The sequence below is a fragment of the Crassostrea angulata genome, unplaced genomic scaffold, assembly GCF_025612915.1.
Source record: "Crassostrea angulata isolate pt1a10 unplaced genomic scaffold, ASM2561291v2 HiC_scaffold_77, whole genome shotgun sequence".
NCBI classification, from domain to species: Eukaryota; Metazoa; Mollusca; class Bivalvia; order Ostreida; family Ostreidae; genus Magallana; species Magallana angulata.
The window spans coordinates 298,342-317,610 of NW_026441632.1; the positions used below are offsets into that span (position 1 = coordinate 298,342).

General features: G+C 31.8%; 1 long non-coding RNA gene across 1 annotated transcript; it reads right to left on the reverse strand.

The window, feature by feature from the left end:
• Positions 1-32: 32 nt before the first annotated feature.
• On the reverse strand, positions 33-18,363 carry LOC128168996 (uncharacterized). The gene is made up of 3 exons (XR_008241483.1): positions 18,306-18,363; positions 7,864-7,969; positions 33-251 (listed from the first exon to the last, which is right to left on the reverse strand). It is a non-coding gene; the product is annotated as an uncharacterized LOC128168996 (long non-coding RNA).
• Positions 18,364-19,269: the final 906 nt, after the last annotated feature.

The window sequence follows — 19,269 nt, forward strand, 5'->3', positions numbered from 1 at the left end:
ATGAACTAACTATTTGAACATTTTAATACATTTTAATACATTAGATTTGTTTATCTTGTGTTCAAGTTTTACAAAGAAAACATTAAAAGTTTTGGATCACTAATTGGCTGGTCTGTAATGGCGGCCTCGGTGAGCTCCCAAACCATCCGTCCAGGTATGACAGGCCAAAGTTGGTGTACTCTTAAAAAGTTGATTAAACAGTTGAAATTAAGGTGGTTCCATTTTCCTTGAAATACTGGGTTCCCGGAATACTGAAGAATGTGAATTTGGAATACTGGAGTACAGCAATACTTTGTTACCGCTATACTTGGATCTATTAAATAGTATATATCATCACTGTACATACCATTTATTGGGGTAACATACTATGCATGTTTTTCAACAGACATTTACATTACTTAACACAACTAATTTTCATGTACATGTATTTACTTATTTTATACATGCATACTTTTACTCATGGTTTAACTTATATAGTTTTACGTTTACACGTATACTTATACTTTTACACATAATATATATTAGGCAAATAGCACTTCCTCTAAACACTGAATTCACGTAATTACTGTGCGCATGTTTTACAATGTTTACGCAGCACTATTACTTTACAGGTACTTTGTATACTTTATTAACATTACCAGTTTTTATGTACTTAAACAATATGTTAAGGTTTAGACAACTTTATGGAACAAGTCAACAAAAAGGAACTTGGCTGTCAATGCATTGCTGAAGCTTAACAATAAACAAACTTTAAATACAACTATCTTACCACAAAAGTGAGAATAATCTGGTTAGAATATGCAAAGATGTTAATACTTTAAGTTGAACAAACTCTAGTAGAGGGCAGCTTGTTCTTATCATGTGCCTGCCACGCCCAAACTAACTACACTAGCACGGGTATTTAAAAGCCTAACAAGTTTAGAGAGTTTAAAGACACTAAAAATAGATCCATAGACACCTGGTCTGGGGGCCATAAAAGTTAGACGAGCTCACTTTCGATCTCAGTCTCACTTTTCACTATATCTTCCTTTGATAAAAGTGAGACTTAGATCAAAAGTGAGCTCGTCTAACTTTTAAGGCCCCCAGGCCTGCTATGTAAAAACTATGGCAAACAGTAAGGACATTAGATGTGACAACCATACTATAGTCATTGATTACTCATTAAGTTACTCATTCTTTATTCACTATATTTGGCTTTACGGCCAATCAGTATTTATCTTTATACAATACATCTTTCATTCTGTTAATATATTCAAATGGAAAAGGAGAATAGACAATATACTTAAACTAACTTAACCATTCATTTAGTAAGTTTAAACTATCATTTATATGATTTATACTTTCCAAGATTATTTATAATTTTTAGATTTTCTGAGCTCCTCGAAAAATTAGATTTAATATATTTTTTACGAAAATTATCAAACAAAGTACACACCAATATAAAATGAAATTCATCTTCAACACAACTAATATTACAATATAATATCATTTTCTTTGATTTTTGGTGGTTATATTGAATCGACCAGTTGGAATCTAGTAATTTAAGCCAACTTTTAATTAATGGAAACATTCTGTGGTAAAACAATGGGAACCTTCCCGACTCTGCATACACAACATCTGTACGTGTAGATTTCTTAACACCCAAAATATGTTTACAACAATCTAGGTGTAATCTTTTAACATTTAAACTTTTTTATGTATTTCAGAGTCATAATTAACAAATGAACCTACATGTACAAGGGTTGATCCAAAAGGAAAGTCACACTATGCATCGCGTTTCACAATGGCGCTGTATTGTATAAAATGATACATCAAAAGCTTCCTTATCAATATTCTAGCTTGAAGTAAAATTTTGATTAAATTTCCTTGAAAGCCTAACAAGATGTTGATTTTTAAATAATACATATAATTATAATATATATATTTATAAATAATATAGATGATATATACTTGACATAGCTGCGTCATAAATTTACGCCTTTTTTAAAGTTTGTATTTTTGAAAAAATTACATGCTTCAAAATTTGAAAAGGTCCCAAACAACATAATATTTTGAAACATATATATCGTAGACTTTTTCTAACTGTATTAAAAGTATAGATGACGTTACCGTCCATTACGTATATACACGCAATGCCTTTTCTAGATCAAGGAATAAAAAGACTGGGCATATTTTGCTTCGATGGATAGAAATCACTTGAAAATGTACTGGAAATGATATATCAACCCAAAATCGAGTGAACAGGGTACCCTTAACGTGTTTCCAATATCTAATAAAAGCATATGTTTCGTGTTAATAAATAAATTACATAGAAGGAAAGTTTAAACTAGGTTCTTATGTCATGAGCTATATCATAAAGCTACATTCGTGACTTAAATTCTTAAAGAGACCTCGACAAACTGATCGCATAATTAAATACATTACAAAAAAGAGTAATAAGTTACTTTATGGGAAAAAAAATGTAAAATAGAGCATCGAAGCTAATTCTTAAAGAGTACTAAATTACGAAATTCTACCAGAGCGCCAAAGATATAGAAAAAAGTCGCTAGCGTGCGGCGACTATCCTTACCTCATGCTTTACAAAATATATTATCTTCAGAAATATTTATGATGATGCATTAAAATTTTCAGATCTGAAATGAAATAGGTCGATATCTCAAAGCACAAGATTGTGTCATTTAATTACACGGATTTTTTACGATTTTTTCGCATCTGTGACATTACTTTTGAATCAACCCTCGTATATAACAATCAAACAAAAAAAACATTTTATATTTCAGATACATGTTTTTCAACTTTAGAATTTTTTTCAGTTGAAATTGAAAACTATATCTAGATATGTAAAAATATTAACAGTCATCATCATGTCTAGATGTTTGTTTCTTTAAAAAAAACCATTTTTTTATATATATTCACATACGCTAAGCTCTATCTCACTACTTGTCATGTATATTACTGTATTTTATTTTGACTCATTGATTTGTTCTTAAATATGTTTGACGACGTCTTTGACATTATTCAATAGGTAAATTAATCAGTTATGAATTTCATGGAGGCAACCCTCTTTAAAATTGTTAAAAAGATAATTGATAGTTTCCTTTCTTGAAAAAAGTAAACGTTTTAGGAACCTTTTAAAAACTGTGACATATTTGTTGGAATTGTAAAAAAAAAAGTCAGTAATTTAGTAAGTAAGTAACAAAATAAATAATTTTTAGTGTAAACAATATTTATTGATTTAATCAATATTCATTTACAATCAACAATGTATACAAATAGATTGGGAAACAAACCATGAAGCTTATATTTCAATTTGGTTACAAAAATAAGAGAGGTGCATCTTTCACGAAGACAAAAACATTGTTAATATAATAAAAGGAAAATATTGATAATGTAAAAAATAAAAACAGAATGAAGAAAGAAAAATACAATTTGACTTTTCATGATGACTAGAGATATGTATTTGCATATGCATTATATATTTGTAAAAATTTGTAAAATGCGAGTTAGCCAATTTTCGTGGATTGAAGTTTGTTTTCTTTTGTTTTGTTGTTTTTTGGGTTATTTTGTTTTTGCTTATTCTTGGGGATGTGTAAATTTGGGGGTGCGTCGGTTTTTAGTTTCATTAAAAAATTTAACCTTTCTACGTTTCCTAACGTCGAGGATGTTAATTCTTGGGAGAGTGCCAAACGCGAATATCACGAAAATTGAGGCACCATGAATTCTAATGATTCTACAGTTTACGATAACCCCCAAGCAAACAAAAGGATTGTTTTTACAACATATTGAACTTTAAAAAAAAACCCAGGTTGGTTCATTCAGCAGATGAAGGTGTGTAAAATTGAAAAGATATTTATTTGTAATAAGTTCTGCAAATCAGAAACGAGTGATGCCTTAAAAAGGCGTAATTCTATAATTTCACAATCATAATAATAATGACAAAAATAGCACAAACATCTTCTAAGACGACTTCACATCCTTAAAGTATGCACAATTTGTCCATGTGTTTTTTCTCATTTCAATGTATTTCTAAACTGTGTGTAAAAGGAACAAAGAAGATAATGAAAGCGTTAACGTGTGGTAAGCACTGTTCTTTTCGAATTTTATTACTTGGATTGTGTTCCTTTTAATGTATTTATTTCCATAAATATCCAATCAGAAAAAAAGGAAAACGGAAAGAAATTCACTTTTTCAAAAAAAAAATTAAAACAAAATAACAATCCCTTTTTGGATTTAAACACCCGTCTTTAAGTAACAGTTATAATTATCTAGCGTTATAAAAATTATAATTGTGAGCCGCACACAATGCAATTCCGGCAAGACGTCAACAACTGTAGGCATACAAAAACGTTTCCTGAAGATTTAACAAAGAAACATTAACATTCCATTATCGAACATATTGTTTATCATTCATGAAAAAAAAAATAATAAAACGACGTTAAATGCTTTACACTTGCAACTCCACACTTTTCAATTATTTTTGTACTTTTTTCATTTTACATTATTTAATATTTGTTAGTTTGATAAGATATTGGCGTTTCTGATTGGACGAACATTTTCTGATTGGTCGAACATTTTCTTTGATACCTGCATCAATTAAATTTTTGCCGGATCTATTTTTCTCAACTGTTCTGATTTAAACTATTTAAAGAACAGGATTTTCCAAATTAAACTATGTCAACAAAATGTAGAGTTGTGTCTGTCTTAATGTCAGCAATAAAATACTACTTAATAAATATAAATATTTAAAAGTTTAACCTTCAAAAATAAACAATACACATAATTTAATTTACTATATGGAAAATTAAGCGTCTTCTTACGATTTCGTCTGCCTGAGTTCAACGATCGACATTAACGGCGAGGCTGGCTGTTCCAATTCCAGGAATAATTATACCGAACATACAGGCTGTAGGCCTATACGCTTCCACGGTAACACTGCTGTTCACATTTGGTAACGATTAGGTTTAAATTAACACTGACTGTCTCGTACATAATCGGTGATCAGAATAAGCACCGTAAAGTAAAACTGTGAGTAGTGTATGAACTCCTCCGGCGTATCCCAAGCGACATGCAGTTATATCGTTTAAGTATACCTCACTGGGCATCTAGTTACCATAACATAAGTTGCACTTACATACTATTATTTGTTGAGATATCAACTATATTCGTCTTCGATTGCGTCTCCTTGCATGGTTATGCCCAGTAGCATATTCTAGCGATCTAACTCACATTAAAACCAATTTTAACGAATCATGCTGCACAGTGAATAATATCGCAAGCCATTGCATGTATTTTCCTTTCGTTTAAAATTCAGCCTGTTTGGATGTTAACTCTCTATTTGTGTTTATTCCATTTAATTTAGCTCATTGGCTCTGCATCAGCTGAAGGCACATCCATTTTGAAAATTGTTGCTGTTCTTGTTTGGTATTCCTACGCGCCGCTTCATGGACTACATTATTTTACATTTTACATGCACCTATGCGCATTGATGAAAAAGTTTTCGGTCAATTTTTTAAAATTATTAAATTCATTTCTTAAAGCTATACACGCTATAATTTGCGTCAATTTTGAATAAAGGGGAAAATGTATGTGTTTGATTACTAATAAAAGTTACCTTTATTCTGTTAATTATAATGCTCAATTCGATCACGTAACAAATATATCAAATATTAAACAATAAAAAAGATTTATTTTCCTGCCAGGAAAGTAATGCCTCCTCGTGAATATCAATCTATCACGTGATATCGACAGCTAATTTAGCCTTTCATACCAAAACTGGTGAAGGGTCAACATCTTCATAATTGTGATAGTTTCACAAAGGAAAGGATATTTTCAGTAAAGCATAAATTTGTCCGATATACAAGTACAAACAAAAGAAAAAATACAAGCCTGTGAGTAGATATGAATACTTCCTTTAAAAAAATGACGTAGACCTGTGTTTTTCTCCTATGTGCTATTTATAGATCCTATAAGTGTTAATGCAGAAGTAAGGGTATCGTGAATGGCAAGCGTATTTTACTCATTATACATATATGTATTTCAAATTAACAACTGTTAAGCATATTAAAAATCAAGTTGGATATTTAATTAGGCAAACAATAACGACCACCTAGTTCTCCGCAGACATGCGCAATGAGGTCGGTTTGCTCTTCCTTCATCAATATTCACGAAAAGGTATATTTTCCTGACAGGAAAATAAACAATTAAAAATCTATATCTTTGTAACGAGATGGAATTCACCCTTGTAATTTACAGATTAAGGATAACTTTTATATGTAGACAAACACATGCGTTTTCACTGTCATTCAAAATTGACGCAATATAGCGTGTATAGCTTTAAGTCAATTAACAGCCTTAACCTACGTAGTATTTAACTATGGCGTCAAATGGCGTAGGAATACACACTGTAATATCAAAATATTATATCTTATTTTTTCCACCAAAACAAAACTTCAACAAAACTCTTTTTCAACCCCACTTTTGGTCCATTGACTTAGAGATATAGAGTACGAGGTAAGTAATCAGTAATTACACAGTAATTGCAGTGTTTTTTATTCTAACATAAGGTTAAAAAGTGTTATACTGTTACTGTTTTCCAGACAACTTTCATTGAATGAAAATAAACGCTTGCGTGTTCTTTTAACAAGTTCGCTATTGTTTCAAAGCAATACTAATAGCTTTATTTAAAAACTTCGATTTTGTCTTAAATATATTTTGTTAAAATGATGAAAAGCTATGTTTTGGACTATTATCAAAAATGAAATATGAAGAAATTCTCATATTGCTCTTAGATTTAAAGACATAATATCCAACCTTCTATAATGACTATTATATATGCATTCATCTTCGCTAGCCAAGGGTTTCTGATCCGCACCGCTTCTCACGTTCGTGAGAAGCGGTGCGGATCAGAAACCCTTGGCTAGCGAAGATGATTCAAACCCCATTTCTTCAACGCGCGGCAAAGTAGTTCATGGACATTCATGCGCATTATATGTGTCCAAAATGCATAGTTTTGTTTTTAAAACACGTTATTAATAAGAAAACTAAAAAAGATAGACAATTCTCTCGAAATTGGAAAAAAAGAAACAAAATGCCTACACTGTTGACAAAACGTGACTTTTTGTGTAACTATTTCGTATAGCGGAAGCTTTTACGTTGACGCTGTTTGGTTTTTTGTTTACTTTTGAAGTTGTGCTATTTATAGTAACAGTGGCGATTTGCCTGCCTATAGCCAGGACTCTGCTTTCAGCAGAGCCCGGCTAAAAATGTTCTGAAAAGAAACTTCATTTATTTATTAAAGCAATAATATGCATTATGGTAAACTTTGAGGTCCATAAGCCTTTTTTATACCGGGGTATTCTACGGTATAAGCATTTGATTTCCGTATGGTAAAAATTCTTAATTTGCATTAAACCCGACTTTTAAAAGTTTTTTTCTAACGTATGAAACTTGCAGTACATGAACGCACAGGTGTAAAATTCTTCAATATTTAAACATGAAATATATATAAGACATAAGACTGGGGTAATCTTAGGTTTTTGGAATGCTGTTGGTTACAACATTTCTAATATGTCATTGAAATATGCAATGTTGGTGTAGGTTTCACTTCATGTCAAAAATGAATAATTCACAATTCCATCGACTACGTTAATACTGTTTATTAGTTTGAAAAAAAAACCAACATACTCAACTAAATATTAATATAAAAATGAACTCATTTTCAGTGCTGTCTGTTGTTAATTTTGTGAATATTCATTCCATGTCTCGTGAAAAATGATATGACAACTAAAATTTGGCCTATTACTGGCTGATGCAATTTCTTATCGAATAGATGACCGTTATTATTATTGGCTATTTGATGGTCACCTTTAAGGTAATCAATACATTTGTCTCTTCTTGGGTTGTTCTCATGATAGCATGAGCTAACTCAGAGTGCTGTGAATAATTCAAAGTGCAGACTTCATCACTGCGCCTACAATTGTACATGGGGATGCGTTGCGAAGTCATGAAAGTCTATGCATTTGTGCAATATCAGCAGGTACAAAGTGTGTTAGCCAAAAAGAGAATATTTGCAATACTTGCATAAAACCTAACATGCACAAGCTAATAATTAAAGCGCCAGAGAGGCAAGAACAGCAAAAGGGATGATCACACAATAGCGCTTCGCCGCCATCAAAATGGAAAGAGTTGCCTACTGTATAATACTAAACAAACGAAAACGACACTATAGGGATGACGGCACACTCGGTATCTAAGGTTTAAACTAAAAGCAAGACCAGAAAAAACCAAACTGCCTGTCCGTTCTAGTTTTAAACGAACAGTTTATCGACAGACATTTTTAACTTTATCCTAGCCTACAACTTTTCCGAGTGGTTATTGTTTATAAAACAATCAACATGTAAATTAAGTATGTAATGTACATTATTTTCAGGGTACACTATTTTGTAAAAAGATGTAACAATTAAAATGCACATAAACTGCCAATATTGGTATTTCTCTGATCAATCCACATAAAAATAAATACCATGCAATATGACAGACTGAAAACTAGACCAATTTTTCACATGTAAATAGCTAAAATTACATGATATTCTTTTTTGGGGGGAGAGGGGGGAGTTTAAAGTTTCGCATTGCAATGTACAAAACATAAAATAATAAAACTGCCAAAAAGTCATCATCAGCAATAAACACAAAATATAAAAGGATATATTATCATCATACATCAAATTATATTAACCAGTGATTTAATAATAATAATGTCCTCGCTATCATTTATTAAGGCAATGCGCACGCTGAAAAGATCGTTCCAAATTTCTCATATATATATATATATATATATATTAAATGATGTAGCTTAAGAATCGACGAAACATGATAAACTACATATTGATAAGTCGACAATTTTATAAGTTTTCAAAAATTCTGTACATGTACACCCGATAGCTGCATTTTCAACACATTCTGTTCGGGGTGTATTGAATTTTTTATGTACACACTGAACGCAGCCGAATGAATGAGTGCATACCACGTGTGTTACCTACATGTATTATTTTTTTATTTTGTGCACATAACACATTATCTGTGTTTATATTCAGAGATGTTTCTAAACTAACGCGATAGAATTACAAATAAATAGAGCGTATCATATTGCAAGTCAAAATATTTTTATGCGAATTCAAGGCTTTAAATTGAAAACTAACAATTCAAATATAGCGAAAAACATTAATATGTATCTTTAATTGAATGTTGAATAATTGACATTTTGCTGGTTTGCTCTTTTATCAAAAAAAGTATCAACAAAATAGAACAGAAGTCAACAAATGTTATAATCAAACTGTAAAACCTGAGCAATTTACTATAAATAATTTTATGTACGATTATAGCATACATACAAAGTTAAATTGTTGCATGTAAAGGATAGAAGCCGAAAACTGTCCATTCTGTGAAAGAGAGAACGGATCGATGCCCGCAGGGCCGAGATTGGTTCTTACTCTAACAGAGTGAGGCTAATAGCCGACTTAAAACATTCTTTGTTTTAAGAATAGACTGTATCAGGTTTACCTGTTGACAATGTTGATAAATATCTATACTACAGTACTATTAAAAAAAATAATAGTCTCGAAATTTAAATTGGGCTTAAATTCCGATAAATCGGAAGAATTCTGTCTTTTGTTTTATATATTCTAAACATTATTGGTACTTGAAGATTACCAATTTGTTTTTATTTTTTCTCAATCAAGCTTCGCTAATTAATAATCAAAGAAAATTCCTCAAAACATTCCGGAAATTATCTGGGTTTTTTTTTTTAATTTTACAATATTGTGCATGCACATTACATTCACGCTAAATCACGGGAGGCTCTTTGTTTTATGTTTCCACAATATCACATTTATATAGATAAACTCAGAGGCGATAAAACAAACGCTTGTAAATTTTCATTGGCATTGTTTTTTTCTGTTCATCAAAAAAAAAAAAAAAAAAAAAAAATACCGGAGATGACTCTAATTCAGTGCATTTACTATAGAGAGTTTCGAATGTCAACATGGTGTGTAAAAAACGTTGTTAAGGAAATGTTAAATTCTGCAATTATGTAAGTAAACTTTTAGAAGAAAGGTATTTACAGCTTCAAAATGGTTTGTTATGAACAATTTGACTGTTATTTCTCCAAAATCGCTTTGAAGCGATTCTGCAATTTTTTGCTACATTACGGGTATATGGGAGGCATTTTAACTGTGGTGAAGACCTTTCCCCAGACACAGTAACATTATATTCCAACTCAGAAGAGTGTAGTGAAATTAATAGCATTATTGTAGGCTTAAAGCTTGGTTATGCAAATGTCAACAATACGGTGTGTCGATGTATCTATTTCGTAAATGTCCGATATCATATGCTATGTCAACCCGTGCAGTATTCTTTAACTTTAAACAATTAAACCAGTCTTGCGTATATATCTGCTTTTTTTTTTTTTGTCACTTAATGGACAGTTTCAGGTATGTGCAAGGGGATTTTAAAGCTGTACTCTAAAAATTTCATATTTATTCACTCTACTAAGCAAGAAAAACATTTCATTCTCTATTCGGGAGAACATTTCTTATTTAACAATATTCAAGGATGTGAGAGAGGTACTGCGTATACTGACGCTGTTCTAAGGGATATTCTGAATATACTTGGTGGGAATTTGTGCCAAATTTTGACATGATATACAAAATCATTTGATGAAAGATTAAAGCAGCCAAAACAAAGAATGCATTGACAGGCTGAGATGCAGAAATTTTTCCAGGGGTGTGGAGGAGGTTGAGGGTCAATGTTTTATTTTAACCTTTTCCAGGGAGAATGTGGTCTCGATGATCGAGAATAAACTTTTAGATTTGTGAAGAATGTGACTTTCATTTAATGCAGTGATTTTTTTTCTAAATTTATGTTTTGATCATCTGTATATATGATGTGATTTGTGGTTACAAATTATTAATATGAGATATAGTGGATTAATTTTGATTCGTGATTTTGAAGGAAAAAAATGGAGTAGATATGTATCATAAACTGGATTTTTTAGAACTTTTTAGTATTTCTCCGCTATATCGCTTTCAATGTGTTGAACATAAAATCTGTTTCTATATTTGCAAATGTGATGTCTTGTACTTGTTTCTAGCTTAAATATAGCCGTCCAATAAGTTAACAGTTTAACGTGTGTCCATAGTTTCTGTCCATTATTTCTAAAAACGGACAGTTTTCCATCCATTATTCTTAAGAATGGAAACCTACAGGTAACTTTTTGGATTGTTTTTTTTTAAATCAACAAGTATTTTATTTTGTATAAAAGCTAGGACAAAAACATTCCACAAAATCATCAAATAATCGGCAGTTTTAAAGCTTCGTTTTAAGTAAAAGACTATTCATAAACTAGTGGTTTGGAGACTCTCCCTGCTACGTGTGAACATCTGAATGAAGAAATTTTAATGCATGTAAAACCAGCTTGGCGCAGGTGAAAGATCAACACAATTTTAGAATATTTTACGTAAAATTGATAGAGAATATAAGTACCAATGTGAATCGTGCTTGGGAAACCTACGGATTTACCCCAATTTTTTGTAAATCGCTTTTCATTAGTAAAAATGTGCATTATTTTGATGATTTTGTGGAATGTTTCCACAATATCTTCCATAAACGAAATATCTATTTCTTTCCCAAGCAAAAACTTCAAAGTATATGACTTAACAAAGGATTTTTCTTAAAAATATGTATGATTTAATGTCATTAATGACCTGCACCGATGCGATTTAAATAGATAGTTTGCAATATTAGGATTCGCCCGTCTCGTGATTACAAAGTACATATGACGTCACAAAAATGCATCAAATATAATGTTTAACTTCGGTGTCAATAGATGTATTAGAGATCTTAAGAAATGCTCCCGGTCAAAGTATTTTTGCGATGATTCAAATAATATCGTTTTCCAGCCGTATTTTAGCATCGGGACGCCTTAACATTGCTGCGGAGGTCTAAATTTTAATGACAATATCATTCGCAAGGGTGCTTTGAGACCAAGACATTGAACGCACTCCTAGCCGATGCCACGTGACGTGATTATGGCGCGTCGATTTACCCAAATGGACCCAAAATGGCGACATAAGCAGAATTTATATTACAATTAAATCATTATTACATGTATCAATTTTATAAATAATTGTATAGTGAAGTACACTATATATTTATTAAATATAGCTATCAATTTAGTTTTGGAAAATATTACATTACAGCTAAAATTTATTTATGCTAAATTGCTATATAATGTCCACATCTTAAAGCGCATTTTAAGATGTTCGGAATATGTCAGATTTATCTTTAAATGTTACAGCACATCGCACATCTGCTTATTTTTTCTATTTGAGCAATAGCTTGCACAGTTAAATTACAAGAGTTGCATTTGTTTGTGTTCATTTTGGTCTCCATTTGGGTCCATTTGGGATTATTTGGGTCAATGGCCAGAACGTAAATGTGGCATGACGATTTGCTCGGCATTCCCCGGCCAAGCTTTATAAAATACATCAAATGCATCATGACATAAATTATCATTTTTCTCAATGTAAGAAACGATATGAATCATAATTGATACAGTTTTGTTTTAGGTTTAGAGTGTAGTCTGTATCACTCAAACGTTTAGACAGAGGAGCAGTTTAGTGTTATTTTATAGAGGCTTATGCGCATGCACGAAATTTTATAAACATCCCTTAGTTCGAGTTTGTTCAATATGCTATTAAAATACATAGGCGCCGGAACCGGGGGTAGGTAAATTCATGTTTTGGAAGTATTGGTATATACCCCCCCCCCCCCCCCCGATTCGGATTTTTATGATTTTAGTTGGGAAATAGTTTTTTTTTTCGCAAGATTTCTGAGGATTAGTCTAGCGCCCCCCCCCCCACTTTCAATTTGCTTCCGACGCCAGTGGTAAATAGTGTATGTGTATGACATGCGCGGATCCAGAAAAGTTTTCCAGGGGGGGTCCGAAGGATAATTGTGTTTGCCAGGGGGGGTCCGAGGCATATTTTCGCGATAATTTTACTATGTAAATTTAATAAATTTTCATTTTCCAGGGGGGGGTCGGGACCCCCCCGACCCCCCCCTCTAGATCCGCGCATGTATGATATATATATATATATATATATATATATATATATATATATATATATATATATATATATATATATATATATATATATGACAAGAGTTAACAATCGAATAAAGCATATATACATGTACTTACTAAAAATTTCTCACAAATTGCATGTAGTCATTATTGTTAATAAAATTGATATAAATGTATCATATCAATAAATGTTAAATCAATTTAATCAGAGACATTAAGAAATTATATTTTTAAAAAAGTATAAAGTAAGCTTTTTGCTAATAAGAAAATATGTTATGCATTTTTGTTTAACACATTACCTCTTAAAGCTGTGTTCTTTTATCTTTAATTCAGTATCTTTTTCAATTTACAATCATAAGTATCAAACAGTCACAAGTGTCATTCGTAGTACAGTGTGTATGTCTGACAGATAGGTACATATACGTATATTAGATTTATACATATAATTATCATGCTTATTGCTGTTGACACATATATCACTTATTAAATGCACTTGTAACTATAAATAAATAAATAAACTACTACTATTACTACTTCTACTACTATTTCTACTGTAGATCACTTGTGCTACAATATACAAAAAACATTTTAAAAATATTCACTTGATATGATGAAAATGTGTACTTTATCACATTGTGAACGAAGTCTTGTGTCTTATCCATTTAAACTCAAATAGCAATTTCTGTTAAACTTAATTGAGCAGTTGGAAACAATATTTGCAAATGCATGTATATAATCCTAATATTTTACATGTAAATAAAAAAGGCTTTGAAAATTAGCAATAGTTTTGTTGTCTAACAATCCAAACTGACACTCTGTCATGATTAATAATCTCATTATTAGCAGTTGTTTTGTATTTCTTATCAAGTTGACATCAGATTCAGTTATGATCATTCATTCAGTCATTTTAATTTGTTAATTGTTTTTTCATTTCGTCAATTTTAATGTAATTTAATATAATTTTTCTACAAGAAAAGAAGTCTTTCTAAAATTCATAATGTGGAGATAAATCAGACACAATGGGAAGCATATTAAAAAGTACATCATCATTAAAATATCAAGTTAGGTCGAATCACTATTAATATACAGATTACAAGTAAACCAGGGCGTTGAACTCTTGATTCCATTAAGGAAACGCGTCGTAATTAAGTACACCTTTAAAAAATATATGCTGATAAAAGCAATTGAAACTAATGAAATAGTTTGGTTTAAGAGGGGGGCTCTATCGTTCTATGTTATATCCCAATTTCACCAACTATCGTAATTTTACGTTGTTCCTTTCAATATATGACGATGAGGGCTATGAATTATCTTGATCTTTTTAATTATTACGGTTTACAAATTCTGTTAATGTTTTTCTTTTCCGAGGATTCTACTGTCACCAATTGTACTGTCAATATTTATTAGAAGATGCAATTTATATTTGTAATTCTCATTATAAGAACAACAAAATAAGATTGAAAAGTAAAAATGTATACAGTACAATACTTCCTTTTCGACTGTGTGTCCTCCCCAGTCGACCCCCCCCCCCCCCCTTTGATTTCAACGCCTAAATTCGCCCTCATAATATATTATGTAACCACTCAAACTTACATTTCTATTTTGCAATTAATTAAGATCATCTTTAAGAGAAATCACGTTGTACAATGCTTCCATCTTATTTAGAAAGAAGAGTCAAACTGACACACGGTATTATTAGTGTACACAACTATTACAGGACAGACGTTTCATTTTCATCTCCTTAACAAAAATATGCCACAATCTGTTGATTATTTTGAGTCGCACACGAAACGGAAAAAGGAATCTACTGTAAATCCCTATATACATGTTTACACCAAGTATAAAAGTGACTATTAGAATACTAATAGTGTTTGTTTCAGGCACGTAGCATCGTTTTTGAAAGTAGGGGGGGGAGGGGGGAGGGGGGGGCAGACTCATCTAAAAAATCTTGACAAGCAAAAAAAAAAAAAGAAAAAGGAAATAATACTTTCCCAAAATCTTCAAAATCCTAATCCGGGGGGGGGGGGGGGGGGGGGGGGGGGGGGGAGGGGGGGGGGCGTAGTATACATCTTTAATTTCAATCCTAATTTCCTTATTTTCATAACATTTTTTTACAGCCTCCAAAAAAAGTGGGGGGGGGGGGGGCAATGTAAATTTTAAAAAATTAGTTGCTGCGAGAAAAAGTGGGGGCTATTCCGTGTACTTACAGCCCCCCCCCCCCCCCCCCGATGCTACGTGCCTGTGTTTCACACTCTTAAAAAGGATTTACTAGCACACAGTTTTTTTAAAACTCGAAACGTTTCATTATACAGTATACATTGGCAATGTTTATAATTATATAGAATTTGAAAACAATATATTTACATTTTCTAGTGTTTTTGCCTGTGATAACACTACATATCGATTTTGTACTATATAACTCATAAATTCAAATGATGTATTGATAATTATTTATAATTAGGGCGCCTGCAAGGTTTGCTTATCTGTATTTAAATATTCACTCATACAATGGCCTACAATTATATAAATAAGAGTAATAAGAAATCATTTTTTGAATATTATATGAGGTGAGGTTACCAAACAAATTCTATCAAAATATCAAGATGAGGATGTCTTACAGTTGTGAAAGTTGATAGCTTCTATTTGTTAGTACATATATGTGAAAGGGGCGCTTTGTTAAAAACTCAATATTTGGCGTACTTACCCTCCCCCTACCGTGCATGTTCACACAATAGTCTCTTGAGAGAATTGATATCATTTACATTTATATGCATTTCACATTCATTAACATAGGGAATTGAGCTCTCTCTCTCTCTCTCTCTCTCTCTCTCTCTCTCTCCCCTCTCTCTCTCTCTCTCTCTCTGTCTCTCTCTCTCGTACTTACATGTAATTATTTTTCAAAAGTCGATTTACGTACGGTTTTCTATAACCTCAAAGATTGTCTTTGAGCATCAAATATGCATGATGAAATTTCGTAATGAAGAACAGTGCATTCTTAAATATGGATCATCCAATATTTCCTAGTTTCAAAATATTTTATTTTACAAAAGCAAAAACACTCTAACTTACACAATGTGAAGAAAAATCGATACAAATACCTAAAGTTTTTCTGCACATATATTTACATTATTCCAGAACGCTAAAATCCACCTTAAAATATCAAGGTCAAATGTCTATCTGTCAAATTACTTTATGAGCACACCTTTCCAAAAAAAGTTATTATTATTTATTTCAACTTTGAGCAATAAGCTCATCAGCATTAAACATAATTACATTTATAAACATATGCGAGGCACGCAAAATGCGAAGCCAGTAGGCTTCAGAGTCTCTGCAGAGCGTGCACTCTCGCTATGGAGAACAGCATACAGCTTTCATATATGTTTACATCATATAAAATATTGTGAGATACAATAGATATATATAATACTGAAATTATGATTTACCAATTGTAATAGAAAAACAAATTGTATAATTTTAACTAGAGCAATGAATTTCTGAACATAGTTGCATAGTGAAGATATTTACCAAGGTTACATAACTCTTTGGTATTGTTTGAACTTAATATAAACTAAACAAGTTTGAACACAGATGGTTGACACGTATCGTAACACGTGAAGTCTTTCGAAAGGTCACGACACAAGTCAATTATTTTCTATATATATGTCTTTTTTCCTATTGTATATATATGTATAATTAAAACGCGATCCTATCGACTATGAAGCATCTAGAGAAATTTTTTTACACAAAAGAAGGTCAAGTCGAAGTTTTCAAGAACTTTAAATGTATTATTATCTCGCCTATGTGTAATAAATACCTAGTGTTTCCTAGCAATGTGGAATGTATAAGCAATTGTATATCTAAGCTGAACCTATAATACATGTACGTGCTCTGCAGACCTTAAACGTTCTAAATTTCTGTGCATATGCATAATTAAAGTAGATACTATTCGCGATCAATATATTCGACGGAGCACTTTTGGGGTTAACTAATGGAAGCATTAAACGACTTTTTTTGTATACCTCTGCTCTATCCCTCTCCGAGACAATCATTCACTTAATCGTTTAATAAATCGGTCAGTCAGACATTCAGTCACTCACGAGAGAGAGAGAGAGAGAGAGAGAGAGAGAGAGAGAGAGAGAGAGAGAGGACGCCGTAGTTTCAAATTGTACTTTACTCTTTAGTTTTGACACATTGTACTGTATGGTCTATAAACTTAAATCTTTGACAAACAATAAATCAGCAATACTAACAAACAAGTTGTACAAGTATTGTGTAAACCGAAATAACCTTATGAATTGAGATTTTGATAAACACGTAGATATGAAATTCATTATGATTCTTTGTTCAGGATGGTGGTGAAAATATATATGGCCGGATCGCCAATCAATCGGCCCATACCACGTATTATGGAGATTCCCGAAATATAAAAGGCAGTTCACAATATTTGACAATGTCCGTTTCTTACCTCAGTGTATCATGCAGATTCGTTCCCTTTCATTTCGATCTAATTAGATTGCTTTCATTTTAATTTCGTCCTTATCATATTGCCGAACTATTACCAAACAATTGCCAAATAATCATATTGAAAGGCTCTCATTTAAAGAACTCCCGTTGACTGATTTTCAGCCTTTCGTTACCTGACGCCACTTATATTATCAATGGTCTATATTTACAATACTTATATTTAAACACCCAATCTGTGAAGCCTTGCGTCTGTCAATCTGTGTAGCTTTGAAAAATTCTTCTATCTCTCAAAAGGCTTCTTTTATCAACCGATTATGGAGGGGTTTTTATCTGTTAAAATTAAATAAACAAGCGCGGTACGGGTACAAAAAATTATGCACATTGAATATTTCAAAAACACAAATTAAATCAAAGTTTAGAATTCATCATAGCTCTAACAGGAATTGAAAACTTCACTCTGCTATCACTTACAATTATTACCGTTGGATAGATGTACTGGATACACTCATCGAACCAATCTTTTTCGGGGGTATTTATACTTATAATGTATAGATGCATCTACCTATGTTTCTTATTTAACTTTCCCGCAGGTCATCTGTTGAACCGCTTATCATACACAGGTAGAAACATGTATTTGTCGTGGGTTTTTTAACGGCGACTGGTTAAAAAATAGTTATTACTTTTTGAAATATGAACTTACCGAACGAAGTGAACATTGATTTTCAAGTTTGCACATCCTAGGGGACAAGCTACTGTAGATACATTGTACATGTACATGTATATCACACGTTATCAGAGTTTTTCCAGGCTATCTTTTGGTATATACATATGTATGATACTCGTGCTATCTTGTACATATAAGTGGTTTAATTTGATTCTAACCACGCAGATTATAATGGTGTCGAGATAAGACGACAATCGCCTGTTTATCTCTTAACTCTAATTGTACGACGGTTTGAAAAGAAATTTAATGAAAGGATTTAGGCAACTGTGAAGCGTCTAAAGAATTTTTTTTGTTAAAGATTTTTAATAACAAAACGAGTATATTTAGTTTGTCAGAAGAACTATCAATTTCAAGGTTTTCGGGCGAAGTGTAAAATGTTAACATTGCATTTGTCAACTTGACACTTTTATGATACATGTAGAACCTAAATATAATAATGAAAATATTTCCAACAGGAAATATATTCAGACACTCAGGTAGTTTCCCTACATTAAATCAAGATTTTCTATTGGATTTCAAAATCTTATAGTAGTTTTGTTCATATCCAATTGGACAATATAAATTCTTACAGGAAATTTTTTTCTTCTGATAGAAAATTCAAAATATCCTATCTAAAGGAAAAATATTTTCTTTGTGAATGGTTTTTTTAATTTTAATACTAAAGGCAAATTTCTCACCTGACATGTGAGATACATCAATAACAAAGTAAATGTAAACTCGTTAGCAATGATCTATCGATCATATGACGTATTTGAATTTTTCGACACATGCATCGTAGACGGGTCCAAAAAATGCACCATTGGCATAATTATCTGTCACAGTGTTAATTATAAACTAACAAACAAACAAAAACAATTATATAAAGAGAGAGAGATAGAGAGAGATGCGAAGTTGATCAAAACTGTGAATGTTTTAACCCCCCCCCCCCCCCCCCCCCCCC